The sequence below is a fragment of the Tachypleus tridentatus genome, chromosome 10 (genome assembly GCF_004210375.1).
Source record: "Tachypleus tridentatus isolate NWPU-2018 chromosome 10, ASM421037v1, whole genome shotgun sequence".
Classification (NCBI taxonomy): Eukaryota; Metazoa; Arthropoda; class Merostomata; order Xiphosura; family Limulidae; genus Tachypleus; species Tachypleus tridentatus.
In genome coordinates this window covers 100,444,609-100,470,455 of record NC_134834.1, presented here as the reverse complement: position 1 = coordinate 100,470,455, position 25,847 = coordinate 100,444,609, and the positions used below count along the sequence as shown (strand labels likewise).

The following is a 25,847-nucleotide window of genomic DNA, read 5'->3' as shown; positions in this document are numbered from 1 at the left end:
TTTTAAATTCATCTAAGTTTGTGTTGGAGAGTTATTTTATCATGCTTCGATCAGTTGTTTTAAAGTTAAGCAAAATAAATTGTGTGAGTAGAACCACAAGTAGCTAATTCAGGAAAAATGCCAAAAGTGTATTATTTCTGTTAAAAAGACAACATCTGTGAACTTGTATATAATCTATTTTAATCTAAAACAAGTGTTTTATACATTGGTAAATATTTTGATGAGTAAAAATATCAGAATATTATTATTTTAGAAGGTGGTTTGTGGATATAACTTATACTGTTTACTTTCATTGTGCTCTAGTTAGGTTGTTGATGGCTGCTCCTCATAAAACAAAAACTTACAACTTTTAAACACTAAGATAATTGTTTTCTGTGTCACTTCTGAATACAAGCATGTTTACAAGTCATGTTCAGGTAAAATTCCATGACTTGTGGCATGCTAGAAAGATTACTTGCAGTATATAGCACTATTTTTATGATATGTACTTGAATATATTAAACAATAATTTTGTATTTGAGAATTATCTAAACATTGTTAGGAAGAGTATAAAATTTATATTTTCTAATTTGACAGCAAAGTGTGTTTGAAACCAGGCAGGAAATCAGAATGCTTTTTTTCCTTTAATTTTCTAACTTTTTCTAAAAATAAAATTCAAGACTAAAATTTTATACAAAGAAAGAACTTTTTGTAAGTGATTAGAATATTTAATGATACGAACACCTCATATTGTTTTATTTGAATTTTTGAGGGCTGTTTAACAAACCAGGGTAGATGTCAAATGAATCTTTAAAATTCATATCACAGTTTTGAAAGTGCAAGTCTAGTAATCCAGATATTTCTCTGTAACTCTGCTGTCTTCTATGTTCAGTATACTGTGAAGATTGATAGAAAGTAATAAAAACTATGTAATCTGAGTGGATAGTTTGTTCCTGAAGAAGAATGATCCATCTTTAGAAATCTTTTGGATTATAGGGTTTTTTATTGATACTTCTTGAACGTATGTGTTTTTCTAACATCATGGACATAAAGATTGATAATGGCCTGGCAATTAGCTTTTGTACTGTATTAGGTTAATCTTAAATTTTTTTATTTCACTACAAATGTGATTCAAAAGCCACAAGACAACTATAAAGAAGACATACCATGATTAATAAAACTGAATAACAGTCAACGATCATGTGGTCAGTTGCTTAAGTCATAGAATAGTTGTTTTGTTTTTTTTCATGTGGTAAATTTGTATGCTGTACATAATAATAAATTTTAGAAAGGTCCTAAAGTGGAAATGACATGGAACTTCATAAATAAAGCAGTTTTGTGTTCAGTTACTTCAATCCTAATTTGTAGTAAGATGTATTGGTGCATAGTTTGTTTATGGTAAAATCCAGTATCAGTAACAGAGTTCAGAAGCTTTTGTACCTTACATAATGTTTAGTTTTTCAAAATGTTTTCTACAGTGATGTGTTGCTGTTATTTTAGTTTTTATTATTAAAAAGAAACTTTAGGTAACTATTTTGCTAACTGCTTTTGTATTGGTGAGTTATTAGTAATGATGAAAAATTAAGGGCTATGCTTTATATAAACATTTTAAAATAAGTATATATTGTCTTATTATATCTAAGTAAACTGCTGGAAAGCTACTTGTGCAAACTTTTAGGGTTAGTCTCCAGTGTTTTGAAGTGACTATTATCTCCAGTGTTTTGAAGTGACTATAAATTTAATTAAAAGTAATGACTGTTAAACGTTTCTCTAGTAGTGTTTATTACATAACTGTAAAATATGTTGAATATTTCTTCATCATGAGATTAAAACTTATCCGAATTGTTCTATTATTTAAGAAAAAAATTGAGTAATTTACATTTTATGACAACTGTAGATATGTGATGAGAGAAAGATGTCACAAGAAGAGGTCACAAAAGCAGCTGGAAAGATCCTTGAAGAGATGAGTCATAACTTACAACTGAGTGCTATTCGTCTTTTTGGTTTTCTCTTAGCCAAATTTAAGAAACAAGTTTACACTTCTATCTATGTTAATTTGGATGGAATAGAACAGGTAAGGTTGTCAATCATCATGGAAACAAAAAAATGAAAATGTATGGGGTGATATATATGTAAGTTAATTTACAAAAAAAATATAAAATCTACATTAATGGAAAAATACTAAATTAATGTGGATACTAATTTTGACAGTTTATACATTCTCTCCAGTTCAGTTCCCTGCTAGTACAGTGGTATGTCTCCAGATTTACAACACTAAAATCAGGGGTTCGATTCCCCTCGGTGTGCTCAGCAGATAGCCTGATGTGGCTTTGCTCTAAGAAAACACACACACTCTCCAGTTCAACTGATAAATAGTCAAAGGATTGACCAGTAGCAACACTGCTTGTTCCTGTATACTAGGCCTACACTGATATAGGCAATACTTTTATAAACACATTTTTTGATTAAGCTCAACTTCTTTTTACTAATTATAGTTTATTTTAGTAATTAAGAGTTCTCATGTATTGTTTAAGTAAGTAATAAATTTAATAACATCAAAGAAATAGACCATCAAGAATGATCACTCCCATTGGCTGCTATGGTGTCAGCTATGAGAAATGTGTTCAAGATATTCTCACGTAAAAGTTATTTTTGTTTAGTGCTGCTCTTTATATGCAGAACAATTTTTTGCATGTCACAAGCCTTGAACTCCCATATACCCCATCATCAACATGGTTCAGCTACATCTTGCATCTAAATCATATGACAACCTTCCACTAATAAGAGTGCAACATACCTTCCTAACACACGACTCCCTTTGTTCTATTGAACTATCACTTTTCTTTAGGTATTGACTGAGTTGTAGACATTTTTCACTTGTCCTCGTTTCAAGTGTTTATTTAATTATTTTTTGTGTGAAATAGTGTCCTTTTTCTTACTTTTACAGCTTTCCTACAGTTCTTGTTCAATGTACATTTCCTTTTTGAGGCACACCACTAATTGATCCCTTGAAGTTTTTTTTTTGGGGGTATACACTTCCCTTTTTCCTCAGTGGCACTATAGTTCTCTTTGGTCCTGTCTCTTCACACATAGTTTTGTTGCTGTTGGGATCTTATTGGGAAGGATGCTATCTCTTTACTGGTTCATCTATCTTCTTATTATCTTTATAACTTTCAGATGGCTCCTCTTCTTATCTGTTTGATTTGGAGATTTTCTAGAGTCTTTGGATTCAAGTGTGGACTCTGCAATTAGCCACCTTTCATTTTCTTTGAGTCTCATAACTTATATCTATTAAAGGAAACTATTCAGTGGTCTCTAACTCATACATTTTTCTTCCATTACCTTCACTGGCTAGCATTTCTTTATCATCAGGGTACCACCTTCTGACTGTTGTCATCCTCCAAACTTTGGTGTGGCTGTGACTGGGTAATTATCTTTTCTATATTTTCTCTTCAGAGGTATGTCCTGTTTAGGATTCTGGCCAATGTCTAGGTATGTTTCTTTACATTAAGTCTTCACTATATTGCCATGATGTATGCTCATGGCCTGTAATGCATGCTGTGGAGATGGAGTGTTCAGCATCATCACTGTTAAGTTTTTGGTTTTTATATATTTACTTCACTAATGTGCCTGCTCTGGACCATCTTACTTGAGTAAAGCAGAAGGGGATAGCTGCATGTTCCTTCTGCCCCTTTGATTGAATAAATCAGAGCAGTCTGTTTTTTAAAATAGGGTTTTTGTGATTACTCGCAGCACTGGTTCTAGTGTTGGCATTCCTCTTGACTTTTTACTGTATTTTATATCCCTTATTTTTCTAATGGAGTATGGAAGTCCTTGCTGTTTTCAAGTTCTAAGCTGCTAGGGTGATGAACCATGAAGGGGTCCACTTCCATTCAGTAGAGAGTGGGGCAGTTGTGTTCTGCTGGTGTAGATAGTATGTAACCTTTCAATTATGTGCTTTACTTCTGTTCTGTGAGTCTTAGAGGTTAATGTCGTGTCCAGCTTTTATCTGGTTCTATATACAGGTTGAGGTTACTTATATTTTATAGTTGCAGTATGGGATCTAGAGGTTGCTATTGCACTCTACACTTTGTATGGTTTTAGATTATAGGTGAATTAATCAACATAAATCTTCACACGTGTTAGTTATGTTTCCTCTTCCTCATTCAATTTGCCTAAGGATCTGCACTTCTTTGTAGTGAGTCCCAGACATTGATGTTGCATCTAGTTTCTGTCCAGTTGCTATATATTCTGGAGGCAATTCATTTTTGCACCTTAGGGCCTGAAGAATGGCATTGCACTCTAGCTTCTGTGTAGACCTATCAAGAGGATAATGTTGATTAGAGTTACAGTTTTTCTTTTCTTGCTCCACTACTGGGTGTTTTTAATACCTGAGAGCATTGCAAAGCCAGTTTGATTGACCTTAAGTTTGTTGTGACCTGCCATATTGGTATATATCTTTCTACTGTTATTTGGAGTTCAGGTTCCCAGACGTGTGGTTGGTTGTGGATTTGTGCACATGCTCATTTTGTAGGTTGGTTTGCACAGTATACATTTATGTTATATTTAACTTGAGGTGAAGATGGTGTGGACCTTCCTTTTACCATTGGTTGGAAGTTCTATTCCTGATACTGCTTGGATTTGGGCTTGACTTTACTGGCTGTATCGTGCCATAGCCACTCTACATCTTGGAGCACATCCATGTTAGCTTTCCTCACATTCCTGTCTGTAGATAGTTCTTTTACAGTCTTTCTTCTGCAGAATTGAGATTCTGTGTGCTTTGGATTCCAAACCAATTAGTTTTTCTTCCCTTTTGTGATCATGCTCGACCCACTTTCTGCCCATATTTATGACACATATTTCCACACTGGGCACAGAGTATACCTGGTACAGAAGTAGTGCAGTATAAATGTTTATTCATCTTCCAAAAATATCACACTTTATGATTGATCTTCAGATGATTTTGAAAGATAGTTATTTCTATCTCTTACATCATTCCTTCCACCTATTCAGTGAGGGCCCCTTGCTGTAAATGTGAGTGGAGGTGATGTGCCATATTGGAAGTTATCTCTTACATCATTCCTTCCACCTATTCAGTGAGGGCCCCTTGCTGTAAATGTGAGTGGAGGTGATGTGCCATATTGGAAGTTATCTCTTACATCATTCCTTCCACCTATTCAGTGAGGGCCCCTTGCTGTAAATGTGAGTGGAGGTGATGTGCCATATTGGAAGTTATTATTTTACTAAAAGTATAGGTACTTATCTTCTTTCACACTTTCCACTGAAAAGCAGAACTTTTTTGCTTAATCTTGAACTATTTGGTAGAATCGAATAGTGGGAGTTGTGTGTCAGGAAGATGTGTTGCATTCTTATTAGTGGAGGGTTGATGTATGATGATTTATGTGAGTTGAACCATGTTGGAGGATGGGGTACATGGGAGTTTAAGGCTTGTGGAATGCAATTTTTTTGGATTCAGAGGGGAGCACTGAACAAGAATGGCTGTACTTGTGACAGGAGGTAAGTACCTATTGGAAAACTACATTTGGTATAGGAAAATAATAACCATGGTGAAGTTTTAGTGAGCATTAGTTTGTTGTACAGAAACAATCAATTTTGAATAAAGTATTTTTCACTAAAGATTAGAGTACAGGATTATGAATTCAGAGTCTGAGTTAGAGAAACTAGTCTGAGTGCAAGGTGATTTTCATATTAAAATTAGAAATATGTATTTTTACGTATTAAAGTTTTCAAATTTCATTTGTATAACTATAGGACATGCAAAATTAAGACCAATCTTTTTATTTACTCCATTAATTTCTGTATCCTAACACTATACATACTAGGTCTATTTGACTGATTTGTAACAACCATAAATTGTTAGTTATTTATCCTTAACAGCTTAAGGCTCATAATAGCTGACATCTGTTTTATCTAATGTTACTTTATTGCTGTTTGAACCTTGAGGAACACCTAATCACATGTTTAAATTTTTACAGAAACACAAGGAAAGTGCAGCTTAAGAAATGCAATAGTGAGATGAATGAATATTTGCAATTTATTTAAATATTTCCTTGTAAAATTATGGAATTAAAATTTAAGTAATATTACAGTTTCATTTATTGACTGCATTTCAGCTGCAGAACTGTTTACAGTAGTTTGCCACATCTTGACCTGCATGACGTAACAGTGCCAGAATCACACTGACGTGCTCTCACGACTTGGCGAGTGTTCTTGTTGGTTTATTTCTGTACTAATATACACAAGTAATAAACTACTTTTACCATCTGAAGTTTACTGTTGTAGAGCTACTATATTACTCTGCTCACTTTCCACATAAAAATATTCTCTTAGTTTTAAATACATAATAGTAAACAAAGAAAGATTATCCTGGATGAAAGCCTAGTCAAAAGAAACTAACAATTCTCAGCTTTGTTACTTGTTTTTAAGTATTGTCAATTTTATATTAAAATCTTTTGTTTTCCACTATGGAAACTTCTACTACTTTGTACCTCATTATTTTCAGAAAATATACATTACTTCATTTCTAAGTATTTGCATTGAATTCAATTATTCTAAAATTATATAAAGTAGTTGTGTCACCAGAAATAAAAATGGATTAAAGTTACTCTCATTATATAAAACATTAGTTGTGTAACAGCTAAAGTGTTGTAGAATATTCACGTTTATAATTTTTATTTTATTTTCAAGTGTACAGTAGATATCCAGTTGAGAGCCACTGCATAATATTGCACATGACTGTTTAAATTCATTTTATGATTTTTTTCAGGAACTTATTTCAGCGTCTTGTTGAGTAGAATATGCTTTTCTTTTGTTGTAGTTATTGAGATTGTTCTGTTGAATACCCTGTGCTTTTATTACCAACTCATCGTAGCTATGTTGACTTCCTTCTGATTTCATATGTTTGTTACCATTTCAATCTCCCAATACCAGCAATTGCTGCTGGTTTAGGTAAGTTGGAATTACTTTTGAGTTGTTAATTCTTGGCTGTTTATACTGTTATACATTAGGATTTCGAATAACCTGAAACTGATTCAAATGATAATTTAAATTTATAAGTTAATTAAATGTTGATGTACATCAAATTAGTGATATTTGCCAACAAGATTGATGCACAGGTTTCTTTCTTAAAACAAATGTATTTTAGTATATAAACAGTAATACAATTTATAATAATGGTTATTACAAATAATGATTTACATATAAAAGTTGTACAAACTTACAAACAATTTTGAGTCTTCTATACAATCAGGAATTTCCTTAATGTCATATGGAGAGTTCATGATGAGTAAATTAATTTTGAGTTGATATTAGTATAAGTTACTTAATGGGGAGCTGATCACATGTCAATTACAATGAGTTTTATAACATTGTAGATATGTAATGTTTTTGTAAAAATAAAAATGCCTGATATTAATTTGCCAAAGCCTACTGAACAGTCAACAAAACCAACAAAAGTGTTATAAACATTTCTTTTTTATAGCAGATCCATTAGTTAGTCAACAGGAGTAACAAAATATTAATAACATTGTGTCTTTTATAGCATATCTGTTAATGTAACTTAAGTTATGTAGGTTCTACCACTAGAACATTAAATTTTTCTACATAAGGTCAGTCAGTGAGTCTGACCTTGTAACCTCAAATTAACCCTCAGAGTTTCTATACAATAATTTTTAGCATGGAATTTGTGTCTTCAGGAAATTTTGTAAACTGTTAGTAAGCATTAGAAGTTGTTTGTACATGAACAAGTGGATCTTTTAAGTTAGTACACTTAGCAGAGATTTGTGCGTAAACTTATGGAGTCAGAATGTTCACTTCTCAGAGTACAGTGATTTTTTTCATGTTAAGATTAAAAATACATTTCTTCATCTAAAATTTTTCAATTTAATTTGTATAACCTATCAAATTTAAATAAAAAGTATTTTCATCTCTTATTTTCTCTACCCTAACTGTGTATAGACTTGTTTGATTTGACAAACTATGTGACTACCATAAAAATATGTAATAAATCTAACTTGTTTTGATTTTCTTTCTAGAATAACAGAAAACTACAATAGTTTATTCTAAGTAACTCAAGGCTTGTAAACATTTTAATATTTTTATATTATTGTTTATTGCCTTTTGAACCATCTGACTGAAAATTCTTCAACATAGGTCATAAATTCATGTACAGTGCAATTTGCATTACTGAATAAAATAGTATAAAACTGACTTTTACATAGATCAAATGTCTTACTGTTCTTAATACTATCATACCAGTACTTTCTCAGTTTACAGTGACATTTTGGTTACTCTTTATAAATACATTTTAAAATTTCAGTTATTCTTCTTTAGATATAGAATAGTAAATGAAAAACATATAGAAAACACCAATCTGATCTCATGATGTTACAAAGTTTTTTACTCAAGCATCACCTTAGACAAGTCTAGTTGAATTTTGCAAATGGAAGATTTAAAAAATTGTAGTATTTTTATATGCATTTTGAAATAAAGAATTATGAAGCACTACACCAATACCACAAAAATCCACAGTAATTTATGAAGCTTCCTAACTAAGCCATTTTGAAGTACATAAATCTTATTTCTGATCATAGTTTTGCTTTGATCACCACTCTTCAAACTCTCCAACAGTTAAAATGGCTTTACTTATGTAAGTACTTTAGAAAGACTGACAGGATTACCTTGTTCAAATGAGCACTTTCAATTGGTCATAAGCATATACTTAGAAGAAATAGGCATTGGTAAACAAGTAGTTTCAAAAGAGGAAGAGATTGGAGGAGCCAGTATTGTGGGTTTGTTAAATATCTCAGCAAATAGAAAAGATAGAAAGATTTTATATTCAAAGTTGTCAATATTGGTAATATGAGTTTCTAATTCATTAAAACTGTAGACTTTACCTTTTATGATGCACACAACACAATCTGAGCAAAAACAGAATATGATATACCATTTAATTTTGAATTTAGCAATTACATAATGTATATTACCAAGATTTGTACCATAAATACAGTTTGATTCCAAATTTATTAATAAAATAGTATTTTAATAAAATTTTGAATGTATGTTTACAAAACATGATGATACATGCTCTGATCCCTGTCTGTTTGGAAAAAAGTTAGCAGGCTTTCTGATTGAGACAACAAAAGGCTTAAAATAGTTCATATAGCTACATGATATGAACACTGCAAAATAAACTTTCAACCTGAAGAAAAAATTGCTGGTACTCTGTACTGAAAGTAACATAGCATTATAAGTCATGTTATAGATTATATTGGTTATCAATTACATAAAATGTCAGTGAGAATTACTGACAACTTGTGAAAGAGAGAATGTGACGTGGGCATGGCAAGTTGGTCTGGTTATCTAGTTTGAATTCATAAACAAAAAAATCTTTAAAAATCAGACTCTATCTTAGTAATATCTATATTATATGAATAATTTACATTAAGTTCCATACTTCAGAGGGGTGATAAATGAAAGTAGTGGGAAGATATAGACAACGAAAGTCACAATTCTCATACTAGGGGGATTGCCGATTTATTTAAATATTTTCTTATAAAATGAAGAAATTAAAACTTGTATTAAACTTTGATTTATTGACTACATTTCAGTGCTAAGTCTTATTTTGTATGCATAGTCTAACTACATTTTGAGTGTAACTGTAAAAGATCATGAAATCACTTTGACCTACCTCTAGTGAGGTTGTTAAGAAATGTGTATGCAAATTTGGGATTTATAACATATTTGAGTATTAAAAGACATGCACTATACATATCTAGTGAACCCATAATTTAAAAAAAATTAAATCTTGATCAGTGTTAATAATGAACAAGAATTAACAATAAACATTAGTTTGTTAACTGACATACTTAAACCAAGTTCCTCTGTAATTAAAGTTACAAATGTTAGGTTTTGATAGGAGATTGCTGACTGCCAGTCATTTAATTTAAGCTTCTAAAACCAATGAATTTCATTTATTGCATTTCAGGTATCAGTTTTTTTTTCTAACAGTTTAGAATATTTATTTCAGCTGTCATCTTGCAGCCATATTCTCTCTATAATTTATTAGTGATTCTGTGCATGTGAACTGTACACTCATCACTTATCAACATGAGAGATGTATAGTGTTTAAAAGTATTCAAACTGGAAACAGGGTGGGTGTGGTTTTTTAAAATTTCAGTATATAAATTATAAAACCAGTTACTTAGAATCTTTCTTATACAATGTATTGTGGTTTAAACATTAGAAAATACATTATTTCAAAATGAAAACTTTTTAGGTTAATATACATGGTTTAGACACACACAATTATACTTTTCAAAATGGCTTTTGCAATAGAGTCTGGATTTCAGATTCCGAGGTTTGTGCCCTGTTGCTAAGTTACACGCTGCACTTTTAGGTCATTGATACGTTATGAGTTACACCCACTTAACCAATCAGAGTAGTTCAAGAGTTGCTTGTGGATGCTTTGGTCTTTACTTCAGTTTACCAGGTCTAAATTGGTGAAGTATAAGTTAGTTAACTCATCTGTTTTGAATTGGTAATTGCTGCTAGTTTTATATCCATTGTTTGTGTTAGAATTTCAGATATTATAGAGAGTAGTAATGGTTACTTTTTCCCTATTTACTTTCTTAGTAAACTTTTATTGGTTCAACATGCATGTACACATTAACAATGTATAGGACAGTAGATTGAAGTCATAACATATTGCTAGACATTGGGTGTTGTGATAGTTCTACTGTATTGTTATTGATTACATGTTTTTCTTCTGGGTAACAATTCTAATGTGGTTTCAGTTGACTAGTTTTGTGATAGTTATTTCCACTGTATTGTTACTGACTACATGTTTTTCTTCTGGGTAACAATTCTAATGTGGTTTCACTTGGCTGGTTTTGTGATAGTTAGTCCAGTATTGTTACTGACTACATGTTTTTCTTCTGGGTAACAATTCTAATGTGGTTTCACTTGGCTGGTTTTGTGATAGTTAGTCCAGTATTGTTACTGACTACATGTTTTTCTTCTGGGTAACAATTCTAATGTGGTTTCAGTTGACTAGTTTTGTGATAGTTATTTCTACTGTGTTGTTACTGACTACATGTTTTTCTTCTGGGTAACAATTCTAATGTGGTTTCACTTGGCTGGTTTTGTGATAGTTAGTCCTACTGTGTTGTTACTGACTACATGTTTTTCTTCTGGGTAACAATTCTAATGTGGTTTCACTTGGCTGGTTTTGTGATAGTTAGACCTACTGTATTGCTACTGGCTACATTCTTTTGTTCTGAGTAATCATTCTAAAGTAGGGATGGCCTGATTGTACATCCTTCATATCACATAAGGTGCTGTTTTAGTTAAAGGTTTGAAGTTTTTGCTATTTATTAATTGTTTCACTTAGTACTTGTACACACATCTTGCATTTAATGTGAACAGAAATTGGGTTTGTAGTGAATTTATAGTTTTTAAGCGGGGTATGTTCACAGTCACTGCACAATACACTAATAATGTTTTACACAGTTTGTTTATGATTTTGATTGCTTTATGTTACTTTTTGTTCAACAAACTCATTGTTTTATAAATCATGTTTAATAATTTACATGCCTTTTGTTAGAAAAATACCATTAAAAGTTAGTAACAATCAGTTTATCAGAAATTGGTTGTTTAATTATTCATTGTTTTTTTTTGTGTTGAGATTTTGCTTAAATTTTCTATGAAATTTTTTTTTGTACTTTTCAGCAATAAAATGTACTACATTTTTTAAATTTATATCTTAATGTTTTTCTTTCTATATAAAAGCATAGCACTACATTCAATGTGATATTAATAGTCATTCCCCTTGTTACATTGTGATTGTGACTGTATATGGAGTTGTGTGTTTGATTCTGGTTGTCTTGTGTTCAGAATTAGTGTAAATCTTGACAGTTGTATGTGACTTTAGTGTTGCTGCTGTTCAGTTATCATGAGCTGAATATCTGTACATGTTTGCAGAATGTTAAAGGTCCAACCTCTAAATGTTCATTAGTGTCCAGTGTACAGAAAAGCAGTACCAATTTTATCAAAGTTACAATGACAACCAACTTTTTAGAACAACCAGTAATTTTCAGAATTGTGCATTTGTTGATTTAAAATTAACTTGCTTATAGCTTAAGAAGTGTTAAATAATTTTCTAATAATTCTTTTAGATTTTCTTGGCTTGAAAGCTCTCAACTTGCTGTTAAGAAATTCTGGAGCATTCTTCATTCGACGCTCATTTGGGGAGATAAGTTGTATTGGGCTGTTTTCACAGAGTATGTTCAAAATCAGCTGTCAGGAGGGGAAGCACCTCTAGAGTTTTTTGTGGAGGGAACACGCAGTAGAACAGCCAAATCTTTAAATCCAAAACTTGGTAAGGATTTTTAATGTTGGAAATTATACTCTAAAGTGTGAAAAAAAGCAAGAAACTTGTAGCACTATATAAAGCATAAGTAGAATCAGATGTTAAGGCACTAAGTTTAACTTCTGATACAGTACATTACCTTTTCTCAATTAAATAGCTATTCTCATTCAGTGCTGACCTCTATATGCAGAAAATTTTTTTCACATGTGCCACAAGCCTTCTGCCTCATCTCCATTGGCAATGACTCATTCCAATGTGTGTGTGTCTCATGCAAATTTTCTTCCTCTGTCTCCCTCTTTTATTTGGTAACCTCAGTCATTGATACTTCATACCACTCTTCCTGTCTTCTTTCTTCACATTTGGGCTTTATCCAGTTCTTGATGAGGAAATCAAGTTTGTTCAATACAAGTTTTTTTTCTTGAGTATCATTTGTCTTTGTAATTTCAAGGTGGCTTTATCCCACATCTTTCATTTTTGTTTTCATATGTTAATATGGTCCTCTGTTGCCTTAACTCAGCTCTGTTTAAACCACTTTCTACTTGTTCCTTGTTTAAACTTTCACTTAAGGTTCATTTTTTTGTTCTGTCGGTCTGAGGCCATCAGGTGTCTGATTTATTTTCAGTCAGTGCCTCACATACTCTTTATCATTCAGTGTATCTTCTCCTTTACCTGGATTTTTTTTTCTCCCCAAAATCATGGTGGCTAGGGAGAGTAACTCCTTTGCTTTTCAAGGTTATATTGCTTGTACAGCTTCCCATTCAGTGTTGCTTTCTGTATGCATATATTTTATTTGCACATGCCACAAGCTTTCTCTTGCATTGAAATTACAAAATTCCAATGTGTCTTGTGCAAATCATCATGTGTCACATCCTCTTCAATCAAAGAATGACATGGTCATGTGATGCATGTGACTATCTACAGTTCTTTACTGAACTATTACTTCTTATTTGCAGCATTTGAGTTTGGTCATGGTTTTTTGTGTGTTTAGTGCTTTATGTTTGACTGTTTTTCTCACAGATTAGTTACTTTTTGACTTAATTTGTTTTCATTCAACCTAGTTGCTATATTTTTATTTATCAGTTAATTCTAGTCACTTTATTTCTGCACTTGAATTTGGTGAACCTTTGCAACCACCTTTGTCCCCCACACATCACCCTGGTTTGTCTTGAGTTAACTGAGCCTGTGCAGGCTGACAAGGATGTTGGTTATTTTTCTGCCCTCAGTGTTTGCTGTTTGTTTTCATTCCCAACCTGGGGACTCTCCTAGGTCTAATATATGTCTTTACAGATTTTGTCTCAGGTTTTGATGTTTTATCCCTTTCACCTATTTCTTATTCTTTACTTGTTTTCTTATTACATGAACAATCTTCTCAAATCTTTTTGTTCCTCCCTCGATATTCAGATTCATGCTAATCAGTTTGCCTTGCAAGTGAGAGGATTAGTATGCTGCATCCCCCACAGACTTCTGCCCCAAATTCTTGCTTGTGTCTTACCCTCTTCAACCTATTTCTTTGATATACCTACTATCTGAGGGTTTCCACAGAAATCCTGAGAGGTTTTCTGCAGATACCCATACCCTTCTTTCTTTCACTTTAGCTCACATGTTGTTTATGGCTTTGGCATTGCACGTGTGGTATGTTTGTTTTTGGAATCTTATAGCTTGTGATGCCACTTTGGTTTGGATCCATATCTCAGGGATTTACATATAGCACAATTTCTGAGATGTTATGTCATTGATATGGTCCTGGAAACTACTGCACCTTAGGTGAAATCAGTCAACAAATAATCCACTCTTACAAATATTGAGACTCAGCTAGAGTCTCATTTGCCTCTAATTCCCATTTCCTGTTCTTCACCTTCTGATTGTTTACCTATTCCTTCTACTTGATGCCTTCTCCATTGCAGTTGGTATTATTAACCCAGTGGTTTCAGGTCTAATGATGACTTAGCTGTTCAAGTTTCTTCATTATAGGAGTTCCCTCACTGATAATCAATGGGTGTTTCAAGTTCTGTCAGAGGGACTCTTTGTACTGTTTCTTTCCGTACTTCCAGTTCTTCCTCTAACCATTTCCTTCCCTCCTCAAGATTCTATGACTAGCCAATGTCTTTCAGAAGCAGTTTTGGAATTGTTCTTGCAGTGAGCAATCAAACCTGTTCTCCATCCTTCCTGGGGTTTTTATCCTCATCTTTTATTTGTCCCTAAGAAAACTGGAAATTAGTGTTAGGTAATTGGTTTATCTCACCTCAACCACTTCATATCTTTATCCAGATTCACCATGGAGTGTTTTCTAATACTTAAATGGACATTTTTCTCCAGGGTTTTTAACATTTTTAAAATGCTTAGTTATCAATATCATCTCAGTCTTATCTTTATCTTTGGTTTGTCCATCTCGGCTTGATTTACCAAGTGTGGGCTCTCCCCTTCTGACTTACCTTGGCAGGTTTTGTTGAATAGTCTGGGCTTTTGCATATCATCTCCATGCTTTGGTGCTGCGATTTCATTATTTTATGGACAAATGACTTCTTCTGGCTCATTACAAACAGGCATCAACCAATTGTACTTTGAGAAGTCCTTCCTCAAACCCATTCAATACTTTGAGGGTTTTTTTTTCAACAACATTATCAGTTGAGCATTGCCTTCTTCTTTACAACTTCACTCATTGCAGCTTTTGGTTCTTCATGCCCTCTCAGCTCATTCACTTATTCCTTTTGACGTTGTATTGTTTTGGGGGATGTTATTTTCCATGACATCTGCTGATCCCTCTCAGTTGTGACCATGTGGGATTCTTTCAGTAGGCACTTCCCAAAGATGGAACCTTGTTTGGGATCGTTTTTTTAATCCCTATTTCTCTTTCTTCTTTCCTGTGAGACAATATACATTGATGGCTAGACAAAGCCCATATGTTGATTGGGGGGGGGGGGTGCTATTCCTACATCTGGATATACATTTTTTTTATGGATGGGAGGCATGAGTGAATCATCAGGAAGCCTTGGGCTATTGTTCTACAAACAAAAGTGCTTTGTATGCCAATGTTCTTGAACTTCTTGCTATACATTGGGCATTGCATCACTTCCTTCTTCTCACCAAACATTGTATGCTGATGGTTCATTCTGACAATTACATGGTGGTGACACATATCAACCACCAAGGGGACAACTGGTCCAGAGGTCCATATTTTTGAACAATATGGTTTTATACTGAGCCCAAGTATGTCACATTTATCCTATTGCATATCATATGTTGGGTGCTTTCAAATTGGTTGCAAATCATTTTTTGCACCCTGACTGGATATATCCCGTTGACTAGGTATGAATCACTTCATGTTCAGAGATTTTTGCTATCAGTGGAGTTCTTCCCATGTGGATGCCTTTGTTACAGGCCTAAACACCAAGTTGCATTTATTTTGATCACCTGTACCTCATCAACAGGCTTTAGTAAAATATGCCTTTAACTAGGATTGGTCACACAAGTATCTAAATGTGTACTTCTCCATCTAATTACTTCATTGGGTGATTTTTCTGGTTCATCCATGCCTTGGTAAGTCTTCCTGATTGCTCCTTATTGGCCAACTCAGTTTTAGTTTCCAAGGTTGTAATGACTGCTCTACTTCCCCCCTGTCCCTCTTCCACTTTCTTCCTCCATCAATCTTGATCACATGTCCTACATCCCAGCTTTCATGTTGAGCTTTTGTCCAGTCCTTGGTAAATCAATATGGTGTTACATGGCAAGTTGCTTTCTTGTTAGCTAAGTTCCATCCGTTCATCTGGTATAGTGATGTATCATTGCAAGTGGAATGTATTCCACAGTTGCTTGACTACTAGGGGATTTCCCTACAAGCCTACCATGGCTCATGTTGCAGAAGGTTTTCTGTCTCCTTGCTTTCCAGATATTGGGTAATCTTATCCCATACTTTTTGTTTTTCCAATACCATAGTGTTTCTACATTCCTTGTTGTTACTGTGATCCTGTGTTCCTTCTAGCTGTGTCACCCTCCCAGACATCCTGCCGTTCTGGATTTGGACATCAACATGTTCCTACATGTAGACTTGTTCAGGTTCTGTTGTTGATTATCCCTCATTCTTTTCTGATGAGGATGTTACTGCAATTTGTATGGTTTCAGCAAATGCCCATGTGATAGACATCAATTGGATACTGGATATCAAATTCTTGGATTGATAGCCAAGAGCTAATCTTTGTGTCAGATCCAGTAATTGGAATAGTTTGTAATACCTGGTTCTTTGGTTTGAGGTAAAGATGGTATGATCATCATCCTACACTTGTGTAGATGTTGGTACCCTGTAAGGATATCATGGATGTAGCTGACTTACCATGTACAGTCTGCCATACTCTAGCCACTATATACTCAGGGGTGTATCCATGTTTACCCATCTTTCTCATCATGGAATTGAATTACAATATCTTTCTATGTTTAGGATTACTTTTCTGCCACATTCTCTCTCACTCAGATGTACTCCATTTGTTACCCACCCTTATATCCTATACATACCACAAATGAGCAGAGTATACCTGGATCAGCAGTGGTGCAGTTCACCTCGTCTGATCTGTATCTCTCACTTAGAGGAGTATCATTCATATACTTTTAAAGGGTACTTATGTTATTCTCTTGCACCACTCCTTCCTTCTCCTCCTAATTGGGGGGTTCTGTCTAATCTTGTGAGTGGAGGTAAGTACTATATCATAAGCTATAATTTTTCTCTACTGAAAATGTATTTCTGATACGTGCTTACCTCTTCTCACACTTTCCATCTTTCTTTCCTGTTTTTTCCTGGTGCTGACATCGTCTGCCAAACTGTGAAATTATAGTTCAGTAGAGGAATAGGAGGGATGAGCATTTCATGTTCATATTGGTGAGGATATGACGCATGATGATTTACGTGGGAAACGTTGAAATCTTGCAGTTCCAAATGGGGGAGCAGAAGGCTGGTGGCATGCATAAAGGAAAGGTTTACATATATAGAGCAGCACTGAATGGGAATAGCTAATCTTGTGAAAGAAGGTAAGTACCTATTGGAAATACATTTTCAGTATAGGAAAATTATAAAGTTTAACTTGTAGCAGTATGTATATCATAAGTAAAATCAGATGTTAAGGTACAAAGCTGTAGTTTGTGTCTGTGTGTGTGATTATATATTATACCAATATGTGTTTCATCCCAGTGTAGTGTTTTCTGTTAACTACAAAAAGTAGTAACAAGTGTATTCTAAATACTCACTGTAAGTAAAAGAACTGTTTTCCCACAGGGTTGCTGCAAACTGCCCTCGAATTGTTTTTCACTGGCCAGGTTTCTGACATCACAGTTGTTCCTATTAGTATCACGTATGACCGAACACTAGAAGAAATGCTCTATGCATATGAATTACTTGGAGTTCCAAAACCAAAAGAATCAACCACGGTTAACTCTAAATCTTTGTATATAATTAGTTAATGTTCGTTTTTTCATGGTCTTATAATTTGGTAAAATTTGTTAGAAGTATCTAGTAAAATGAAAAATAAGTCATGGGATGTTCAAAACTAAAGTTATTTTTGTGTCATCATTTGAAAATTAAGTTCAAGAAATGTGATAAACTTTTATTTTAAAAATTACTGATTTTACTGATTCTTATTGGATGTTAATATAAGAATTTCTGTTAAATTTAATGTATATTTCTTTGTAACTTATGTTTAGTTCATATTAATGTATTGTGTATATAAGTGTTATATATTACTTAACTAATACCAGAATAACATGAGTATTCATTAGGTATATTGTCTAATGAGTATATAATGTACATAAATATTGTATATTTGTGTTTTAGTTGAAAGTATGTAAGTTTTCATGTGAAGATAACAGTTATTCTGCAGGAAAGCAAACATATTTCGTGGAGAAGCAAGCTGATGATGTAGTTTATGTAAATGAAACTGTAAATATTCTATGTAAAGTTGTATATAGCTCAAAACTGATCATTTGATGAATGAATGACAATAGTTGTTTATAGCTTTTTTTGTCTAAGGGAAAACAAATACCTACTACGAAAACTGTTTCATATCTTCATATCTTTGTTTTTTATAACTGCTACTTATCAGTATTTACTCCCCAGGGTTTGATCAAAGCAAGGAGTATTCTCAGAGATAATTTCGGTTCAATCTTCATGCACATTGGAGATCCAGTGTCTGTTCGAGAATTTTGTGGAAAACAAATTGACCGTAGTTTACACAATTTACAGCCTAGGTAAAAATATTTCACCTAATATTAAATCATTGAAAAAATCCTTTTATCATTTACTTTGCTTGATTCTTGTTAAATTTTAAATTAAATTGAATATAATTAATTTACACCATATCATGAAAATTAGACAAAATTTGAATCTAACAAAATTTCATTTCCATGAAGTAATTACTGATTTGGTATCTTTGGAAACTTGTAGATTGTGTAACATCATGTTTTTTAATAACTTTTCTATACTCAAAATATAACTCACTTTCTTCACTGTAACATTATTTATTTTCATTGTTTTTATGTTTAATAATTATACTTCCCTTTGTTTCTTGGGTTTTCTTGAGTGGTTATCATTCTTTAGAAATATAATATTTTAATGTAAAGTATCAGAAAAAAATAATTAATTTATTCACACTTCTGTAGCTTGAGAAAACTTTATATGCTAGTTGCTTAAAGTTTATAAAGGAAAAATAACTTGCATTCACACATAAGGAAACCATAAAAAAATTTAATCCACAATAAAAGATCAGATTGGAATAAAATCCTGCTGTTTACATTTCTTTTCTCTAAGGGATACCTTAATTTTTTTGTTACTGTGGCTTTTCAGAGTAATAATGTTGCATTCCTCTGTAAAGATCTCAAGCTGATACATATCATTTAGCATATTCTAATTATTTCTGACATTGTACCTTACCTCTTCTCATATAAATGCTACTTTTGCTCAGTGCTGCCCTCTATATGAAAATGTTTTGCATGCCACAAGCCTTAAAACACCCAGCTACCCTGTGATCAATGTGGTTCACTGTGTCTTTGCATGTAAGTCATTATGTAACGATCCTTTACCAGTAGAAGTGTAGCACGTCTAATGCACAACTCCCTCTGTTTGGGTTCTACAAAAACTAGCACTTCTTGTTTGATAGTGGTCTTATGGAGACATTGCATTTATTGCATATTTTTTTCTTTTTCTTTCAAATTAGTGCTATCACATTTTAAATACGTTTTTCTACAATTTTTTTCATATAATTTATCATCAAGAAAATATACCTTTATTATGTTAAATTTCTTCCTTGTATCTCATGGTCAACTCACTATTTTGTGTCATAACTTTAGCTACGATTATCACTACTTTGGAGCCTGGCATGGCCTAGCGCGTTAAGGCATGCGCTTCGTAATCTGAGGGTCGCGGGTTCGTGCCCGAGTCGCGCCAAACATGCTCGCCCTCCCAGCCGTGGAGGCGTTATAATGTGATGGTCAATCCCACTATTCATTGGTAAAAGAGTAACCCAAGAGTTGGCGGTGGGTGGTGATGACTAGCTGCCTTCCCTCTAGTCTTACACTGCTAAATTAGGGACGGCTAGCACAGATAGCCCTCGAGTATCTTTGTGCGAAATTCCAAAAAAAAACAAAAAAAAATCTACCTTGATTGTTGTAATACAGGCTTCAGATATGGTGGTCTCAACTGTGGATTGTTTGGCCACCATTTACAAGGAGTTGAATTTTGTGTATCATCCCTTTTTTATCCACCAGTGTATAGGATTCTTCTATCCCTTTAGTGTCTGTTTGTGATTAGAAAAATGTCTGCATTTTATTTGTTTTTTTTCAATGCATTTTTTTCCCATTTTGTGTGGATTTTGTTAATCCTACCTTAGCCTTAATGATATTTTCTCAGGTATGTTACAATTTTCTATAATGCTAGTTTCATATCATCTTTTTCCTGCTAAGCTACACTCCACCCTATCATTCTGTTACTTTGTCTTCCCTCCTCCTGTGTTTAAAGTATGTGCTGTACAGTTAATTTTTCAACTGAAAGTAAAGCTTGTGCCCAGCATGTCTCTTTGTCCACCAGGGGCTTCTGATCATTAAGCATTGCCTACTTATCAGGCCTTTGATTTTTTTCTTTACTTTCAGTAGTTGAGATTAGTGGAAAAATCCAGTACATCCTGTCCATTTATCCCGTGTTTAATTTTTCTGCTTTCATCTTCATTATGTTTCTGATTTATACAGGTCTTCATGACCCATGAATGTCTCTTTGTTTCTGTAATGTATTTTTTTATAGGTATTCCTAATCTTTGAAGTTGTATATAGAATCCATGAGGCAATGTTAAATATTTTCTTCCTTGTTTGCTCCTTTGTCTCAGCCTTCTCTCATACCTTACTCTATACCTGCTTCCTGTCATTCACCCTTCTAGCATTTACCTGTTCCTTGATCCAAGGGTCTGTTGTTTGACTTGCAGTCATATTATATTCACTTTCAACAGTTCCAGTTCCTATCTGGTATTGTTTGGCGCAGTAATGACGTGCTTATCCAATTTCTTTAACAGTAGTGGGAGTTCATTCTAAAGCATTGGGTGATTAAGGGCTTGTCAGGTTGACTTTCTTTCCTCTCCCCTTTCTTCTTTGTGTCTGTATCTGATATCCTTTCAAGAAGGCTGGGTACTGGCATCCTGTGATCTCTCTTTACTGTTTTACCATGGAATCTCTTTTACTTTTCAGTGAGCTTTTTTCTCCAGGTATGTGGATGTCTCGGATGCTACCTGCATGTTTCCATTTCTTATCAGTCATGATCCTATCATCAATTTTCCCCAGTGAGATTTTATTTTAGTTTTATGCTTTACCTTTTGGGCTTCACCTCCATATGTGTTATGTTGAATGGTCAATATTTTTGCTTGGCTTATGCATGCTCAAAGGTTGCATTTCTGTCATTACATAGATAACTAAGTGGCTTATGTGCATTTTCTTCTGTGGAGGTTGCAAGTCTAATGGAGTCTTGTTTGGGATCCCTTGGATTTCCCAGTCACTCTTCTCATTTCTCTTCTTGATGATCTCCATTGGTGGGTGAATATGGACAACACTATGGTAGGAGTACTGCTTCCTTCTCCTCATCCAGGTTTGCATCTTCTCACCAGTTCTTGTCTCCAGGGTTGGAGAGAGGGAAGTAGGGGTTGATCAGCAGTTGGTTTCTAGACAGTGGTCTGAAAGAGAAACATTATACTGTATCAATATTTTGAAACTTTTGAAAGTGCAACATGCTTTGGATCATATTCTTCTTATTGTGTGAAATAGGCTTGTCTTTATCCCTAAAGATACTTCTACTATTGGATCATATTCTTCTTATTGTGTGAAATAGGCTTGTCTTTATCCATAAAGATACTTCTACTATTGGATCATATTTTTCTTATTGTATGAAATAGGCTTGTCTTTATCCCTTAAGATACTTCTACTATTGGATCTTGTTTCAATCACCAAGGAGGCACCAATTCTTATTCCTTTTGTGGTTGAATGTTGAAGCTACATTATTGGGCTCACATACTGCAGACAGGTTTAATCTCATGTCATCTTCTAGGTGACTTCAACATTGTGGCAAATCATTTTAATCCTCATGGAATGGTTCCTCAACCCTCAGGGTTTCTTGTGGCTTTACAGTCACTAAAATACTCATGTAAATACTTTTGTTACTTCCCTCAACATCAAGTTGCCTTCTTTTTTTTCTTTGATCTCTGCCAGTTCCTTGTCCACAGGCCCTAGCAATGGATGCCCTTTGTCTGGAATGGACCAAGCAGTACCTTAATGCTTACACTCCCATCCAACTTTTTTTTTCCAAGGATGATTTTGGTTACCCATTCCATGTTATATCCTTCTGAATGCTCCTTACTGGCTAGCACAGCCTTGGTTCCAAATTACCCCTCCTGTCTTCACTCCATTTCTCCTCTCCATTCCTATTTATACAGATGGTTCAAAATCAGGTGACAGTGTGGGCTCTGCCATGGTTTGTTGTGGTTCGGTGGTTGCACACAGAATCCCCTCTACAGCTTCTGTGTTCACTGCTGAACTGTATGCCATGGATCACATAGAAGCTACGCAGTACTCAAACTGCACTACTTATACTGACTCGCTTAGTTCTCTACTGGACCTGGAATCACTTCACATTGGTTCACATCCTGTTCTCACCGATATGCAAAACCTACTGGCCCATTTCTCTTTAACATCTACTTCTATCCAGTTTTTCTGGATACCGAGCCACATTGGTATTTACGGGAATGAGCTCAGTGACACTGCAGCTTAGTATATCTGCTCTGGCACTTTCACCAGTATGCCTGCCCCATACATGGACTATGGTCCTGTATTCAAGGCTCAGCTCCATGCCAGCTGGAAGTAGACTTGGAGTGAGCAACGCAAAAACAAGCTTTTCCAAATAAAACCCTATATTGGACTTTGGCCATCTTGCTTCTGTAAGGATTGGAAAGAGGAAGTTGTTCTAACTAGACTACGATTGGTCACAGTTTTTAATTCATTGTTTTCTTTCATCTGGAACTGATGCACCAGTGTGTAGTTTGTGTAACACTCAGATCACAATAAGCCACATTTTACTGTCTTGCTGTTATGACTCTCAATGATTGCACCACTTTAAACATGTTCTGTCCCAAGGTTTGTCCATAACGTTAGACAATGTTATTGGTGATGGTGATACTGTCCATCTTGGTAATGTTTTTAGTTTTTTAAAGGGCATTAATCTTTTTATTGCCATTTAAGATTTTTTAATTTATACATTACACCTTTTTAATGTGGCTCCATTTTAAAAATCATAGTTCATCTAGTTCGATTTGAAATTAGAAACTGGCTGTAACATTAAATAACTCGAAACTAGGACTTGAAAGGCCAACTTAGGTGACTAACGCTGCTGTTTGAACTACCCGTTTGTCATCCTGGCAAGTTAATATTATAATCTTGCTACACATCTTTTAAAACCTTTTTTATTACTTTCCTTTTTGAAAATGGCCATAATGTGAAATAACTCAGAACCAGGACTGGAAAGACCAAATTCAGGTGTCAAACGGTGGTTTTTGTATTTACCTGTTAGTTTTTCTGGTGAGTTATGATAATTGCAGTTACGCTACAGAAAGTCCTTTACAATTTGAATTATATAGTTTTTCTCTTAATGTTGTAGAGTAGATGTAAACAGGTTTTATGCTATTTATGTGTTTGTTTGTTTTTTTAATCTTTGTTTTGTTTTACCTTAATTTCCTTATATGAATTTTACTAAATTTACTTTTAACTTTTTTACCAGATGTTTGGCACAGATAGCCTAGCTGCTCTGTGCCATAAAATACTAAATTAACCAACCAACCAACCAACCAACCATTTCTCCTTATTAACCTTGGGCACTGGTTCTTCATCCTGCCATTCATATGCTCCAACTTTTTATATCCCTTGTGAAGAAGTCTCGATTGTCTGTGCCCAACCTGTTTGCCTCTCATCCATTGCAGTTTATCAGTGTCAGTAGAATACCTTTTGCTATTGATCATTAAGCCATGGGGTTTCCCATTTTTGACCAACTGCTCTTCTTCTTATGGATTTTCTTACACTTCTTATTTGGCTGTTGGGTTATGGGTCTTTTAGCTCTTTCATTTCAGGTTGCCAAGCAGCCTTGTCCAAGAAATTTCATTTTTCCAGATGTTTTGTTTTCCTCTCTTACAATTTTCCTTTAATTGAGTTCCATCTAGTTTCATCTACCTTTTTTGTCAGGTGGTTCTTCTGAACTGAAATGTTAGTGTTGTTCTTCATTGTCTCAAACTTCTCCTTTCCCTTTCTTATTTTATTTAGCCTGTGGGTGTCATTGTCTCAATGTTTCTTGTACTCTGTTCCATTCCACATATATTCTTTATCAATATCTGTCTTTCCTGCCAAAGTCTACAGTGACTTGTGAGGGAAACACTTAATTCATGCTTAATTTCTCTTCTCTTCTTTTCCCACATGTACTGCCATGCTCATTATTGTTATATTACCTGCACAGCCATCTTCCAAGTTCTCAATCTCACGTTTTCATACTGAAGAACATTTCCTTCTTATGTGACCTCACTCTTTCTACCTTCAAAGGTTAGATTCATCAGCTCATTTAATTGGCAAATTTTTCCTTATCTGTTTCTTCCCACAGTTGGTTCCAGGTGTCATTGCATCCAGTAGGGCATCTTACCTTTTCCCTTGGCATTTCATCTCTGTCATTAGTTGGAGGAAATTCTTTAGTTGGGCATATGGATGATATCTCATCTATTTATTTCCCACTAGCTTCATGAGGTGGCTGTTTCTTCCTTGTTGAGGTACTGTCTTTTGTCTGTTACCATTCTTCAAACATTGGTTTGACTGTGACTTAGTAAATTATATTTTTCTTTATATTACATCTACTTGCAGTAGTATGCCCTCTTTAGGTCCTGCATTCTACTCAAGAGCAAGTATTGCCTATCCAGATATACTACTTATCTATCCAGTTCAAAAATTCACACTGTATGGCCAACAATAAGTCATACTGAGGTATATTATTTGGCATCTAGTGTCTCAGTTGCTACACCTACATGTAGTGTATCCTGTAGGTTGTTGTTATGTAGTCCAGGCTCTGAATGTTCTGGTGATACATGTACTCCAACCTTTATGTGGTCCCACTTGGAGGATGATGTTGCACTGGTTACATACAACTGCTCTTTGTGCTATGCCTGAATGAGGTTGGGCCCTAGAGGATGATATTGCTTAGAGTAGCTTGGCAAAACTGGAACATCCTACCAAAGTTTTCTTTTGTTGAAGGCTAATCTCACCATTTTTGATATACACATAAGGTCAGTAATGCATGCTGTTGAGATGGGGTGTTCCACAAGGTCCTTAGAAGTTTTGCCTCATGCTGTTTTGCTTCATTCACATGCCTGTTTCAGACTCTACTAACATTTGGACTTTCATGAGTAAAGCAGAAGGGAATTGCTGCCATGTGCAGCCATCATTTTGATTGAACAAATCAGGAGTAGTCTGCTTTTCAAAACAGGGTTTTCATAGCCATCCATTAATTTATCTCTGGTGTCAACATTTCTCTGAACATTCTGTTGTATTTCTCACCCAAATTACTTCTAATGGAGTATGAGAGCTCTTCCCACTTACCATTTCCTATCTTCTGAGGTGGTAGACCAGGGAGGAAACCACCTAACTGCCATTACTTCCTCATAATACAGAGGGTGGTGGTGTTCTGCTGGTGTAGTTTGTGCAGATCTATTATTCATGCACTCTGCTTCTGTGCAGTGGATCCTGAAGGTTGATGTTTCATGTTTATGCACTCCAGCTTTTGTGCAGTCCTATCTGGGTGATGATGTCGCACATATATCACAATAGCATATTCCATTAATTTGAGTAGATCTGTCACATTGCCGTTTACATCTGTAATTAGGCTCTCTTTCGTCCAATCACTGACTGGATGTTGTTTACCAGTTAGTGATTTGGATTAAAGCTT

The 25,847-nt window shown here is 34.4% G+C and overlaps 1 pseudogene across 1 annotated transcript in view; it reads left to right on the top strand.

Moving 5' to 3' along the window:
- The window catches only part of LOC143229956 (dihydroxyacetone phosphate acyltransferase-like), a 52,469-nt pseudogene that overhangs the window by 2,557 nt on the left and 24,065 nt on the right, over window positions 1–25,847 (top strand). Inside the window, exons 3-8 of the transcript XR_013016133.1 lie at window positions 1,877–2,053; window positions 4,884–4,890; window positions 6,826–6,948; window positions 12,174–12,376; window positions 17,628–17,779; window positions 18,465–18,595. The product of XR_013016133.1 is annotated as a dihydroxyacetone phosphate acyltransferase-like (transcript). The remainder of the gene's footprint in view (window positions 1–1,876; window positions 2,054–4,883; window positions 4,891–6,825; window positions 6,949–12,173; window positions 12,377–17,627; window positions 17,780–18,464; window positions 18,596–25,847) is intronic.